Genomic DNA, 11938 nt, shown 5'->3' on the forward strand with positions numbered 1-11938 from the left:
GCCTCGTCTCAAGTGTGATATGTCTGAGTGGAAGTACCTGGATCTGCACATGAAAAACATGCGCAGAAAGGGCATGAGTACACCATAACGGTACTCAGTAATTGACAAGCCTAACCTCGGTCGGGTAGTGACGAGGAAGGTCAAGGCCCTACTAAGGTTAAATAAAATATAAGGTTCAACAGTGTAGAACAAAATAGTATAAGTAAGTACAACAGTAAAAGTAACACATGATATAAAGGACAGCAACAACTACTACAGAGGCAAAGTAAACACAGAAGGAAATACAGCTCAGCACAAAGATAACAACCGGGGATCTCCCAGGATACTGTTCTGTAGTCCAAAATATAAATATCTAGTAGATCTCCCAGGATACTATCCCGTAGTTAAACTCATAATGTGAGGGGATCTCCCATAATACCGATCTGTAGTCCCAAATGTAAATACTCAATATAGGGGGAATCTACCGGGTGCAGTCCCGTAGTTCCAATGTAAATGTGTAGGAGGATCTCCTGGAATACCGTTCCGTAGTCCCAAAGTAAACATATAGGGGGATCTCTCGAGATACCGTCCCATAGTCCTAAAGTAAACACACAACAACAACAACAAGACTACACAGTTCAATTCAAGTTTCATACCAAGGTAAAATAAGTATTTCTAACCTACCATACTACACGTAATCCAAATAAGAAAATTTGAGCAAGTAAGGCAATTAAGTCAATTAGACATGCTTTCCAAAGCTAACAACAGGCTTAAATTGCAAGTAGTATAAACAGGAAAAGAAACATACTAGTAATTACTTAATGAAAACAAGATTTTCAACAATTAGCACAAGTACGCACTCATCACCTTACGTACAAGGAATTTCAATTATGAATAATATCAAAACCTAAGGGGAAGGTCCCCCACACAAGGTTAGGCAAGACACTTACCTCGAACCGGCTCAAAATCAACCCGAAACCACGTTCTTGCCACGTGTACTCAACTCCAAATGGCCCAAATCTATTCAATTCAATTGTATAATGTAAATAACACTCCAAGTAACTGATTCTACAAACAAATTCTAAGCTAATACGCGAAATTAGGTAAAATGACCAAAACACCCCTCGGGCCTACATTCGAAATCGGGTAAAATTTACATTTTCAGAATCTTCATACTCTCATGAGTTCATTTATATCAAAATTACCCCAATCTGACATCTAAATCTAAATCAAACTCGAAAAGTTAAGCCTAGGAACTTTTCCCAATTTTCTCCAAGTTTTCACCCAAAAATCGAATTCAAAGGATGAATTTAAGCATAGATTCGTGGAAATTAATCAAAACTGATTAAGAATTACTTACCCCAAACGCCCAGGTGAAAATCTCTCTCAAAATCGCCCATCCCGAGCTCCCAAATCAATTTTTCCAAGTTTTGAACTAAACCCTCGATTCTGCCCCTTCTTCTGATCAGTGAAACCACATCTGTGGTCCTGGGACCGCACCTGCGGTCTCGCTTCTGCAAAGACCCGGTCACATCACCGACATTTCAATAAAGGGGAACTTTTCGCACCTGTGATTTCCTTACTGCAAATGCGGTGCCGCTTCTGCGGTGCCCTGACCACATCTGCCTCAATCGCTTCTGCGATTCTTCTACTGCTTAAGCGATCTCTCACCTGTGGTCCCCAAGCCGCAAGTGCGGTTATGACAGCAAACTTGTACCTTCAGCTGCAAACTCTCAACTCCAAACTTCTCGTTAACCATCCGAAATCGTCTCGAGGCCCCCGGGACATCAACCAAAAGCACGAACAAGTCCTATACCACTATCCAAACTTATACCAATCCTCAAAACACCAAAAACAACATCGAAACATCGAATTAACCATGGATTCAAGCCTAAGAACTCCAAAAAATCTCAATTTATGCTTTCGATCAAAAGGTATATCAAACCTCGTCTGAATGACCTGAAATTTCACAAACACGTCACATTCATCACTACGGAGCTACTCCAACTTCCAGAATCCCATTCCGACCCTTAGATCAAAATCTCACTATCGAACCGGAAACTTCCAAAACTCAACTTTCGGCATTTCAACCTTAAATTAGCTACGGACCTCCAAAATAAAATCCGAACACGCCCCTAAGCCCGAAATCACCCAACGGAGCTAACAGAACTAGCGTAATTCCATTCTGAGACCGTCTTCACACTGTTCCAACTACGGCCCAAATTCCACAACTTAGACTCTCATTTAGGGACTAAGGGTCCTAAAACTCTCCGAAACTCCAAATAAACCCTCCCGGCAACTCACAATAGCAGAAACAAACTGGAGGAAAGCAGATAATAGGTGATCGGGGCATTAATTCTTAAAATGACCGGCAGGATCGTTACACCTGTTGAGTGAAAAATCGGGAAAAAATTTCTCATCAAGATACATTGGTGCTACTGGGCCTCAAATATTGTGTCCGGAACCAAAATGTAATTATTTAATAATTAAATCATGTATAGTAAAAAAATAGGTGAATAACTAATAAACATTTAAAATAATAAAACTAACATATTAAAGTAACATATAAAATAAAAAATTATAATATTGAAATTATATCAATCTAATAAATAATATAGTCAAAATATCAAATAAAATTTAATGTTTCAAGGTATTGCAATATATTTAAGTAGTGGAAAAGAAAAATAATGTAATTAATTTTGTTCAATTTACAGTAGTCATCATGGAGGTTCCGTCTTTGCATCCAGGCATCCCGGACCTGCCTCCCTAGAGCTATTACGGCCACAGGCCGAGCATATGGGGCAGTTATTGGCCCAGACTTTACATTCTAGGAGAATAGACGATATGTGGGACTTTCTTAAGAATCGCCAGCTCCATCCCCATATAGTCAGATGCCTACAGGATATGCGTTTTATAGGATCATTGAGATCGGCCGACTGCAGCTGGATTGGTCGTTGATCACAGCTTTGATAGAGCGGTGGCGACCAGAGACGCACACATTCCATTTTCCCATTGGCGATGCCACTATCACGCTGCAGGACGTGGAGATTCTGTATGGGCTATCGGTTAATGGACTTTCTGTTGCTTTGCCGCAACCCATGAGAGATTATACGGGAGCTCAGTACCTGGACACGTTGCAGTGGCTTACCGATTTTTGGACAGAGGATGAGGGTGTATTGGTTGGGGCTAGTCGTCGTGCGTTGATGCCCGTCTGACTGCATTTGGAGGCCATGCATGATGACATTACTTATGATACACCGGAGATTCATATTAACCGGTACACGAGGTCATTGCTACTGTTTATGTTTGGAGGCGTATTGTTCCCAAACACTTCGAGAAACCTAGTCAGCTTGAGATTTCTTCATCATCTTGAGCAGCTAGATGATTTACATCAGTACAGCTGGGGTGTTGTTGTTCTTGGTTACTTGTACCGGATGATGTGCCGGGCATGCATGGGCACCCAGCGAGACGTTGCAGGATTTATGTCACTGCTGCAGGTGAAACCATAGTCAAATACTCTCTTCATTATAACATACATCATAAATATATACCTTAAATTTTACACTCAAATTGTATATTAGGTTTGGTCCTGGGAGCAGTTACTGCAGTTTCAGCCACCTCTACCACCCATAGCTTAGGATGTACCACCTCCACCGTTTCTCCTTTTGGCTAATAGGTGGGTTTATAGGCGGAGTACGGATGCGAGTACAAGGCTCGACATAATCTCCCCTATTGTAGAGATTTGTTGGATTTGCTAGAGGATGCGCAGGTGATTCTATACTTAAGTTTACTTGGCTTGGATTTATATGTGTTTTGTATACTCACGATTCCTATTTTTATGTAATAGTTCATTTGGAGGCCATACAGTGACAAGTTAATAGTTGGTTTGCCCGATTATTGCTCGACCGGTGACTTATTTGAAGCTCTTCTATCCCGTTGATGTGTCTCAATATTGTCGAGCATCATGCCACCGAGCGAGTCCTTTGCCAGTTTGGTTAACCACAGCTTTTACCTCGACCGCCTGCTTAGGTTAGGACACATTAATAGCAGGATGATCGTTCGAGGGTTGACTAGACATATGAGCCATGGCTAGAGGCGCAGATTGAGACTTGGGACCAGTGGTGTGACCTGATTCCGCCACCCCCTCCACCCGAGCTTATGGCTGGTACACATAAGTATATTGGCTGGTACCATAGCATTACCCTACTTATCGTCGGGAATACCGTTCATCGCATTGGCGGTCTGTTCGTTCCATACGCCGGGAGGCATGAGGCGCTGGTATGTTATTTGCTATACTTAGTTATAACGTTAACATTATCGGTTTGCAATTAATATTATACATGTTGTGCAGGTTATTAGACTGCATATGTTATACCAATTGGTATTGCGGATGCAGCAGCATACCGGTGAGGGAGCGGCCGCTTTGCAAGACTATGGCCGGCAGGTTACAGATTTGGCTGGCCGACATTGCAGCGAGCCTGGGATGATGAGCGCTTAGGACACAAGGCTGATTATATGGTGCTAGAGCAGTACCATCGTGGGCTACCAATGCAGCCTGAATGTGGTCGACGTGGCAGGGGTTTGCCACGAGGCGAGGGTGTGCCACGAGGCGAGGGTGTCCCACAAGGTCGTGGGGGTCAGTGAGGTCATGGGGGTCGGCGAGGACGTGGTCCCCAGCAAGGGGGCGTTGAGGCACCTGTTGAGGATATTGGAGTTGATCAACCGGGTGACCACCCTGATCCTAGTGATATCCCATCATTTAGCATGGGGCTTACTCCAGGACGTTGTAGCTGACCTCGTCAGATCCATTGTCGATTGCGGGCACGGCCTTTACCTCACATGACTGGGATGCATTGTTTGTTGACCCTTCATAGGCATCCACGGTTACTGATGCTCATCCGGCACGTGATGTGGATAGTGGCACCAACTTAGTTATGGCTCACCACCGAAGGATGCTGGTGATCATCCACAGGATTTGGTTAGTTTGTATTACTATTACTTAATTAGTGTTTATGTCATTGATTAGTCATAAATATCTAAAGCACATTTTCCTTTTGAAGCCATCACCCTCGCCCGTCGCGGAGGCCACTAAATGAGACATTCACATGCCTTAGACGGATGAGTATATTCAAGAGCCCGTTGCGACCATGGTAAGACATTTTAATTATTTGTATGCACCCAACCCCTACATTACTATTATATATTGCATATACTAAAATATGTCATTATTTTGTAGTTACTGTTGCACCGACAGCCCCTTCTACCGAGCATGCCCCTTACTAACGATCATATTGTAGCTCATCCTCCGATAAAGAGGCGTCGTGATGAGGATGATCTTGATAGTGTTGCTGGGCGGGATGGGATGCGCCTGAGGCTAGCGGCTGCTTTAAAGCATAAAGGCTGTGGGACACATTGATTTTTTTTTTTTATGTACATATGACAATCAGTAAATAATAGCAACTTTATCTATGGTTAAGCATTATATGTGCATAATTTTTTTATTTCAATATGTCATTATTATTTTAGTAGTAAAACTGGGCAAAACAAACATAGCAACTCAATATAATTTAAATTCGATACAACTAATGAAAATACATGACACGGAAAACATAAAGATAAAATACAACACTCAACACATACATGTGTTTGTTTAGTCACTACCGCCCATTATTCTCCGCTCCAACCACTTAAATTTCTCTTCCATTTCCAAACATACTATAAAATTGATTTGTAGTATTTCTGGTTAATGGGTTCATCATACCATTCCTCAAACATACGATGATTTCCGTCATTGCCTCCAAACCTGTATAGATATATCCAGTATCTGCGCCCAACATGACCATCGGACCAACATGCATTCATAATCGCATGTGCCACAATAGCATCTTGGCACGTCATTGCGTCCAGACATTTATTAATGCAAAAAAAATAAAACATTTATGGAAAATTTTGCTATTTGTTTTGATTAAGCGTAGAAAATAACTAAAATGTTCTAGTCATTTATAGGCAAGAAAAAAATACATAACATGGTATATAACCACACTATGCTTTGCGTGTTAACGATTCTTTATTGTAAAATACAACTTTTTCAGAGCGGCAGCTTTATCAGGCCGACAAGATAATACACATAACGTGGTATATAACCATGCTACTCTTTGCGTGCTAACGATTCTTTACGGCATTCTCTTCCTCCTCATCATCACCCCCGTTAGGGAAGGGTGTGTCATCTCCAGACATCGGCATTGTTGTCATAATCACTATTCTCTTCCTGACTTTGCGCGTCTGCCATATCCCGAGTAAATGCGTCGTCTTCAGGCAATTGAGTTAGGACAGGACCATTAAGTTGCTCGTTTTCACTGTACAATCAAAGAAATAATGAGTTACTGAAATTGGTCCAAACAATACATATAACTTTATATATTCACTTACAAATCATAATGTGTTGATATCCTATAATGCACATTATCTTGTTGATACTGACAACCGGATGGACCATCATGATCCAACACACCAAAACTAGGCATATTCCAACTAGTCGTTGGTTCATAACTTGTAAAATTCATATCAGGTCAATAGCCCTTGTGGAATATATGAGTGTTAATACAAATACAATACACAAAAATATACATCGTAACATAAAGGAAAATTGAAGTTTACCTCCCAGCTTGTGGATTATGTATACTTGGGGAGAAATTATTTCCTCGCTCCTCATTCTCCCGTAGAGATAAGTTTAGATCCGGACAAACTCTTTCGGCCGGAACCTATTTGGCTAAAACTACTCCAAAATAACCACCTGAAGATTTAGGTATTTTCCTACTTTGCGCAACCTTATTATTGCAAACGTCTTCAGCCTTGACGTATATTTCCAATAGTTTTATTACAATAAATTCCCGATATTCATATGACGTGATTCGGAACCCGTATTTTGGTTTCGGAGCCTGGTACATGTCTTATATGTGATTTAAGTCGAGCTTGTAAAATTTGGTAAGAAACGGAGGTCATATGACGTGATGCAAAACCTTAGTTGTGAAAGTTGAAACTTTGAAAGTTTTTGAGATCTTCTTTGAATTTGATGCTAAATTCATAGTTGTTGATGTTATTTTGATGATTGATTGCACGAGCAATTCTGTATGATGTTTTTAGGTTAGTGTGCATGTTTGGTTTGGAGCCCTGAGGTCTCGGATGAGTTTTGGATAGGCCACAGAGTGAAATTTGGACTTAGGAAATTACTAATGTGTTGCAGGCCTGCAGGCTTCGCAATTGCAAAGCTTGGCTCACAAATGTGAGCTCGCAAATGCGAACAATGTGTCGCAAATGCGAATTATGGCCTGGAATACCTTGGTCGCAAATGCGATGTATTTATCGCAAATGCGACAGCAGCATCGCAAATGCGAGGAGGACCAGAATCCTCAGGGTTCGCAAATGCAAACCCCTGTTTGCAAATTTGAGCTTAGCAGGTTAATTGCGAACCCTGGTCGAAATTCTGCGACCTACAAGTTCATAACTTAGCCGAAAATCTTTTATTTTTCAAACTCTTTCAAAATATAAACCCTCTTGGGCGATTTTCCAAAGAAAAGTTCTCCTCCAAATCGATTGTAAATCATTTCTAACTCGTTTTCTTCAATTTTTAACATCTTTTCACATAATTTCAACTCAAAATCAAGGGTTTTCATGGGGGAAATTGGGTGTTTTGGGTAGAACTTAGGTTTTTCAAATTTTGGGGATTTGGACCTCGATTTAGGTCTGATTTCAAAACAAATTATATATTTGGGTTCATGGGTGAATGGGTAATCAGGTTTTGGTTCGAACCTCGGGTTGTGACCATGTGGGCAAAGGGTCGATTTTTGACTTTTTGGGAAAAACTTTAGAAAACCTATTTTTATGCATTGGAATTAATAAATGTAGCATTTATTGATATAATTAAGTAACTTGTTGCTAGATACGAGCGAATTGGTGGTGGAATCAAGAGGTAAAGAGGTAGTTGATTCTCGAATTGTGTTCGTGGCATTGAGGTAAGGGTTTGGTCTAACCTTAGCTTGAGGGATTAGGAGTTGTGTCCTATTTGCTATGTGTTAATTGTTGAGTACGACGTATAGGCATGGTGACGAGTATCTATACGTTGGTGTCAAGCATGCCCGTGAGTCTTATACTATGATTAATGTGACTCCGTTTGTATTATTCATGCCTTATGTGATAATTTCTATTGTTGAGCAAGGCTTATGGAAGTAATATTGGTACTTGAACATTGAAGAGTGTTGGCTCAAGTTGTAAAACGATTTGTAGAAGTATAATTGGCAATTGAACATTGTAGAGCATTGGCTCAAATGTGAATTGAGTTGTGAAGTAAATGTGGAAAGAAAAGAGGAGTATGATATTGTCTCCTTTGCCGGGATGTTGTTGTTTTAATATTATCTCCCTCGCCGGGATGTTATTGTTTTGATATTGTTTCCCTTGCCGGGATATAATTGCTGTACTATTGTTCCCTTGCCGGGATTTTATTGTGAATTTGTTGATTTCCTTGCCCTATTGTTTTGTGATTGTTGTTTGGGTGAGTAAGAGTGTAAAGCACGAAGGGTGATGCCGTGTATTATATTTGTGAGAGAGTGTTAAAGCACGAAGGGTGATGTCATGCCGCACGATGTACCATTCTGTGCCCTTATATTCGTGATAATGCACGAAGGAACATTCAGTGCCATGATTTTTGTGAGGTAAAAGCACGAAGGGTGAAGCCGTGCCATGTATATTCATTTATGGTGAGGACGAGAGTAAAAGCACGAAGGGTTATGTTGTGCACTTGTTTTTGATTTCATGACTTTTACTGATAATCGAGTTATGGTGTTCTTTACATTTAACTATTGTTTTCAGTTGTTACTAGTTGTTTCCCCACAGCATGATTTCCCCTTCCCATCTTTAATTGCACAGTTTTGTCTTTATTTTCCGTTGTATATGATGTAACTGCACAGGTTTATTTGGTAGTTTGGTCCTAGCCTCATCACTACTTCGTCAAGCTTACGCTACGCACTTACCAGCACATGGGGTCGGTTGTGCTGATACTACACTTTGCACTGTGTGCAGATCCCGGTACAGGAGCATACGGACCGTAGCTTTGGGTTGCTGCCTTCAGTCTATTTGGAGATTCAAAATAGTCCTGTAGGCATCCGAAGGCCCTGGCGTCTCCCTCTATCCTTTCATCCTGTTTCATTTATGTATTTTTGAGACAGCGTTGTATCTATTTTTCAGACCTTATTTGTAGTATTCCTAGACCGTCTGTGAAGTTGTGACACCAGTCTTGGGTAGTTTATATATGGATCGGTATTGGCATCTTTATTTCAATATTACATTTCAGTCTTCCGCTTATTAAATTTTGTTGTTTATATAATGTTGTTTCTTAATTGTTAAAGGATTAAAAATAGGAAAAAGTAAATAATTCAAACGGTTGGCTTGCTTAACTTTCACTAGTAGGCACCATCACGACTCCCGAGGGTGGGAAATCCGAGTCGTGACAAGTTGGTATCAGAGCTCTAGGTTATATAGGTCTCACAATTCACGGACAAGCTTAGTACAGTTTGAGGGATCGGTACGGAGACGTCGATATTTATCCCCCAGAGGCTACAGAGTTAGGTAAAACTTCACATCTATTTTTTCCTATCATGCGGTTTGGTTTATTAATGCTAATTAAATTTCTACTTTGTTCTTTCGTAGATGGCGAGAACACGTGCTTCCTCATCCATTGATCAGCAGCCCGATCCCCCAGTAGCAACTCCCACGTGGGGCAGAGGGCGAGGCCGAGGCTGTGCTAGAGGCCGAGGTAGGGGCAGAGCTCAACCCTAGAGCAGTAGCGCCAGCGACAGAACCTTAGGTTGACTTTGATATTGAGGTTCCGACCCAGATAGTTCCGGTGGGCCTAGTTCAGGTCTTAGAGGGGTTTATTACTACCCCAGTACTTCAGGATGCTCTGGTCCATCTAGTGGGCCTTATGGAGAGTGTCACCTTGATTCCTTCCTATAGCACCAGCTGTCTCTTAGGTTGGAGGAAGATCCCAGAATCCCGCTACTCGTACTCCGGAGTAGATGGCTCCCCAGTTTCAGACTCCAGCAGCTCAGCCAGTTGGAGCAGTTCAGCCGGGTGTGGTAGCTCAAACCAGTGATGGAGCAACTATGTCTGCTGATGCCTTATGGAGATTGGACCGGTCTACCAAGCTCTTCACTACCACTTTTAGCGGTGCATCTTCTGAGGATCCCCAGGATTATTTAGATAGTTGTCATGAGGTTCTCAGGAACATGGGGATAGTGGAGACCAATGGGGTCGACTTTGTTACTTTTCGCTTATTTGGATCTGCCAAGACTTGGTGGAGAGATTATTGCTTGGCTAGACCAGTTGGGTCACCAGCTTTGACTTAGGATCAGTTTTCTCAGCTATTTCTGGAGAAGTTTCTTCTTATCACTTAGAGAGAGATCTATCGGAGGCAGTTTGAGCATCTCCAACAAGGTTCTATGAATGTTACTCAGTATGAGACCAGGTTTATTGATTTGGCCCGTCATGTTCTTCTTATACTTCCCAGTGAGAGAGAGAGAGAGGAGGTTCATTGAGGGACTCATTCAGCCTATTCGACTTCAGATGGCTAAGGAGACGGGGAGCGAGATTTCCTTTCAGGATGCAGCCAATGTGGCCAGGAGGGTTGAGATGGTTCTATCATAGGGTGGTGGTCAGGGGTCTGACAGGAGGCCTCGTCATTCAGACAGATTCAGTGGTGCCTCGTCTGGAGGCAGGGATTCGTATGGTAGAGGCCATCCTCCTAGGCCTTTTCAAGAAGCACTTCAGGTTTCTCAAGGTGCTTTAGGTGGTCGTGGTTCTCATATGCAGTATTCTGATCAGTAGTCCTAAAGTGCACCACCATCTTCTATCAATGCACCGCCGCTCCAGAGTTTTTGGGGTGGTCATTCAGGTCATCAAGGTCAGCAGTCTTGGTAGCCGAGGGCTTGTTATACTTGTGGTGATGTGGGCCATATTGCTAGATTTTACCCTCGAGCATCGAGAAGCTCTCAGAATCAAGGTTCTCGTGCGATGATTCAAGCACCGAGTATTCCACAACCCATTCAGCCAGCTAGAGGTGGAGGTAGAGGTTCTAGAGGTAGGGTAGAGGTATTAGAGTTAGATGTCAAGCTGCTAGAGGTGGAAGCCAGCCAGCAGCAGGTCGTCCTAGAGATGTAGTTCAGAGTGGTGGGGCCCAACCTCGATGTTATTCTCTTCCAGCCAGGCCTAAGGCTGAGGCTTCTAATGCAGTTATCACAGGTTCTGTTCTGGTTTGTAGTAGAGATGCTTCAGTTCTATTTGATCCAGGATCTATGTACTCCTATATGTCATCTTATTTTGCACCATATCTAGTCATACCTAGTGTTCTTTGAGTGCTCCTATATATGTGTCTACACCGGTGGGTGATTCTATTATGGTAGATTGTGTCCGTCGTTCGTGTATAGTTGTGATTGGGGGTCTTGAGACTCGTGTAGATTTGTTACTTTTGGACATGATTGATTTTGATATCATATTGGGGATGGACTGGTTATCACATTATCACGCTATCTTGGACTGTCATGCCAAGACCTTGACCTTATCCTTGCCGGGGTTGCTTCGTTTAGAGTGGAGAGGGACTCCTGATCATTCTACCCGTAGTGTTATCTCATATATGAAGGCTCGGCATATGGTCGAGAAGGGGTGTTTGGCTTATTTGGCATATGTTCGTGATTCTAGTGTCGAGGTTCCTTCTATTGATGTTCCTATTGTTCGTGAGTTTCCTAAGGTATTTCCTTCAGACCTGCCGGGTATGCCACCCGACAAGGATATTGACTTCTACATTGATTTGGCTCCGGGCACTCAGCCCATTTCTATTTCACCGTATCGTATGGCCCCGCCTGAGTTGAAAGAATTGAAGGAGCAGTTGCAAGACTTGCTTGATAAGGGC

Source organism: Nicotiana tabacum, chromosome 7, assembly GCF_000715075.1.
Source record: "Nicotiana tabacum cultivar K326 chromosome 7, ASM71507v2, whole genome shotgun sequence".
Taxonomy (NCBI): domain Eukaryota; kingdom Viridiplantae; phylum Streptophyta; class Magnoliopsida; order Solanales; family Solanaceae; genus Nicotiana; species Nicotiana tabacum.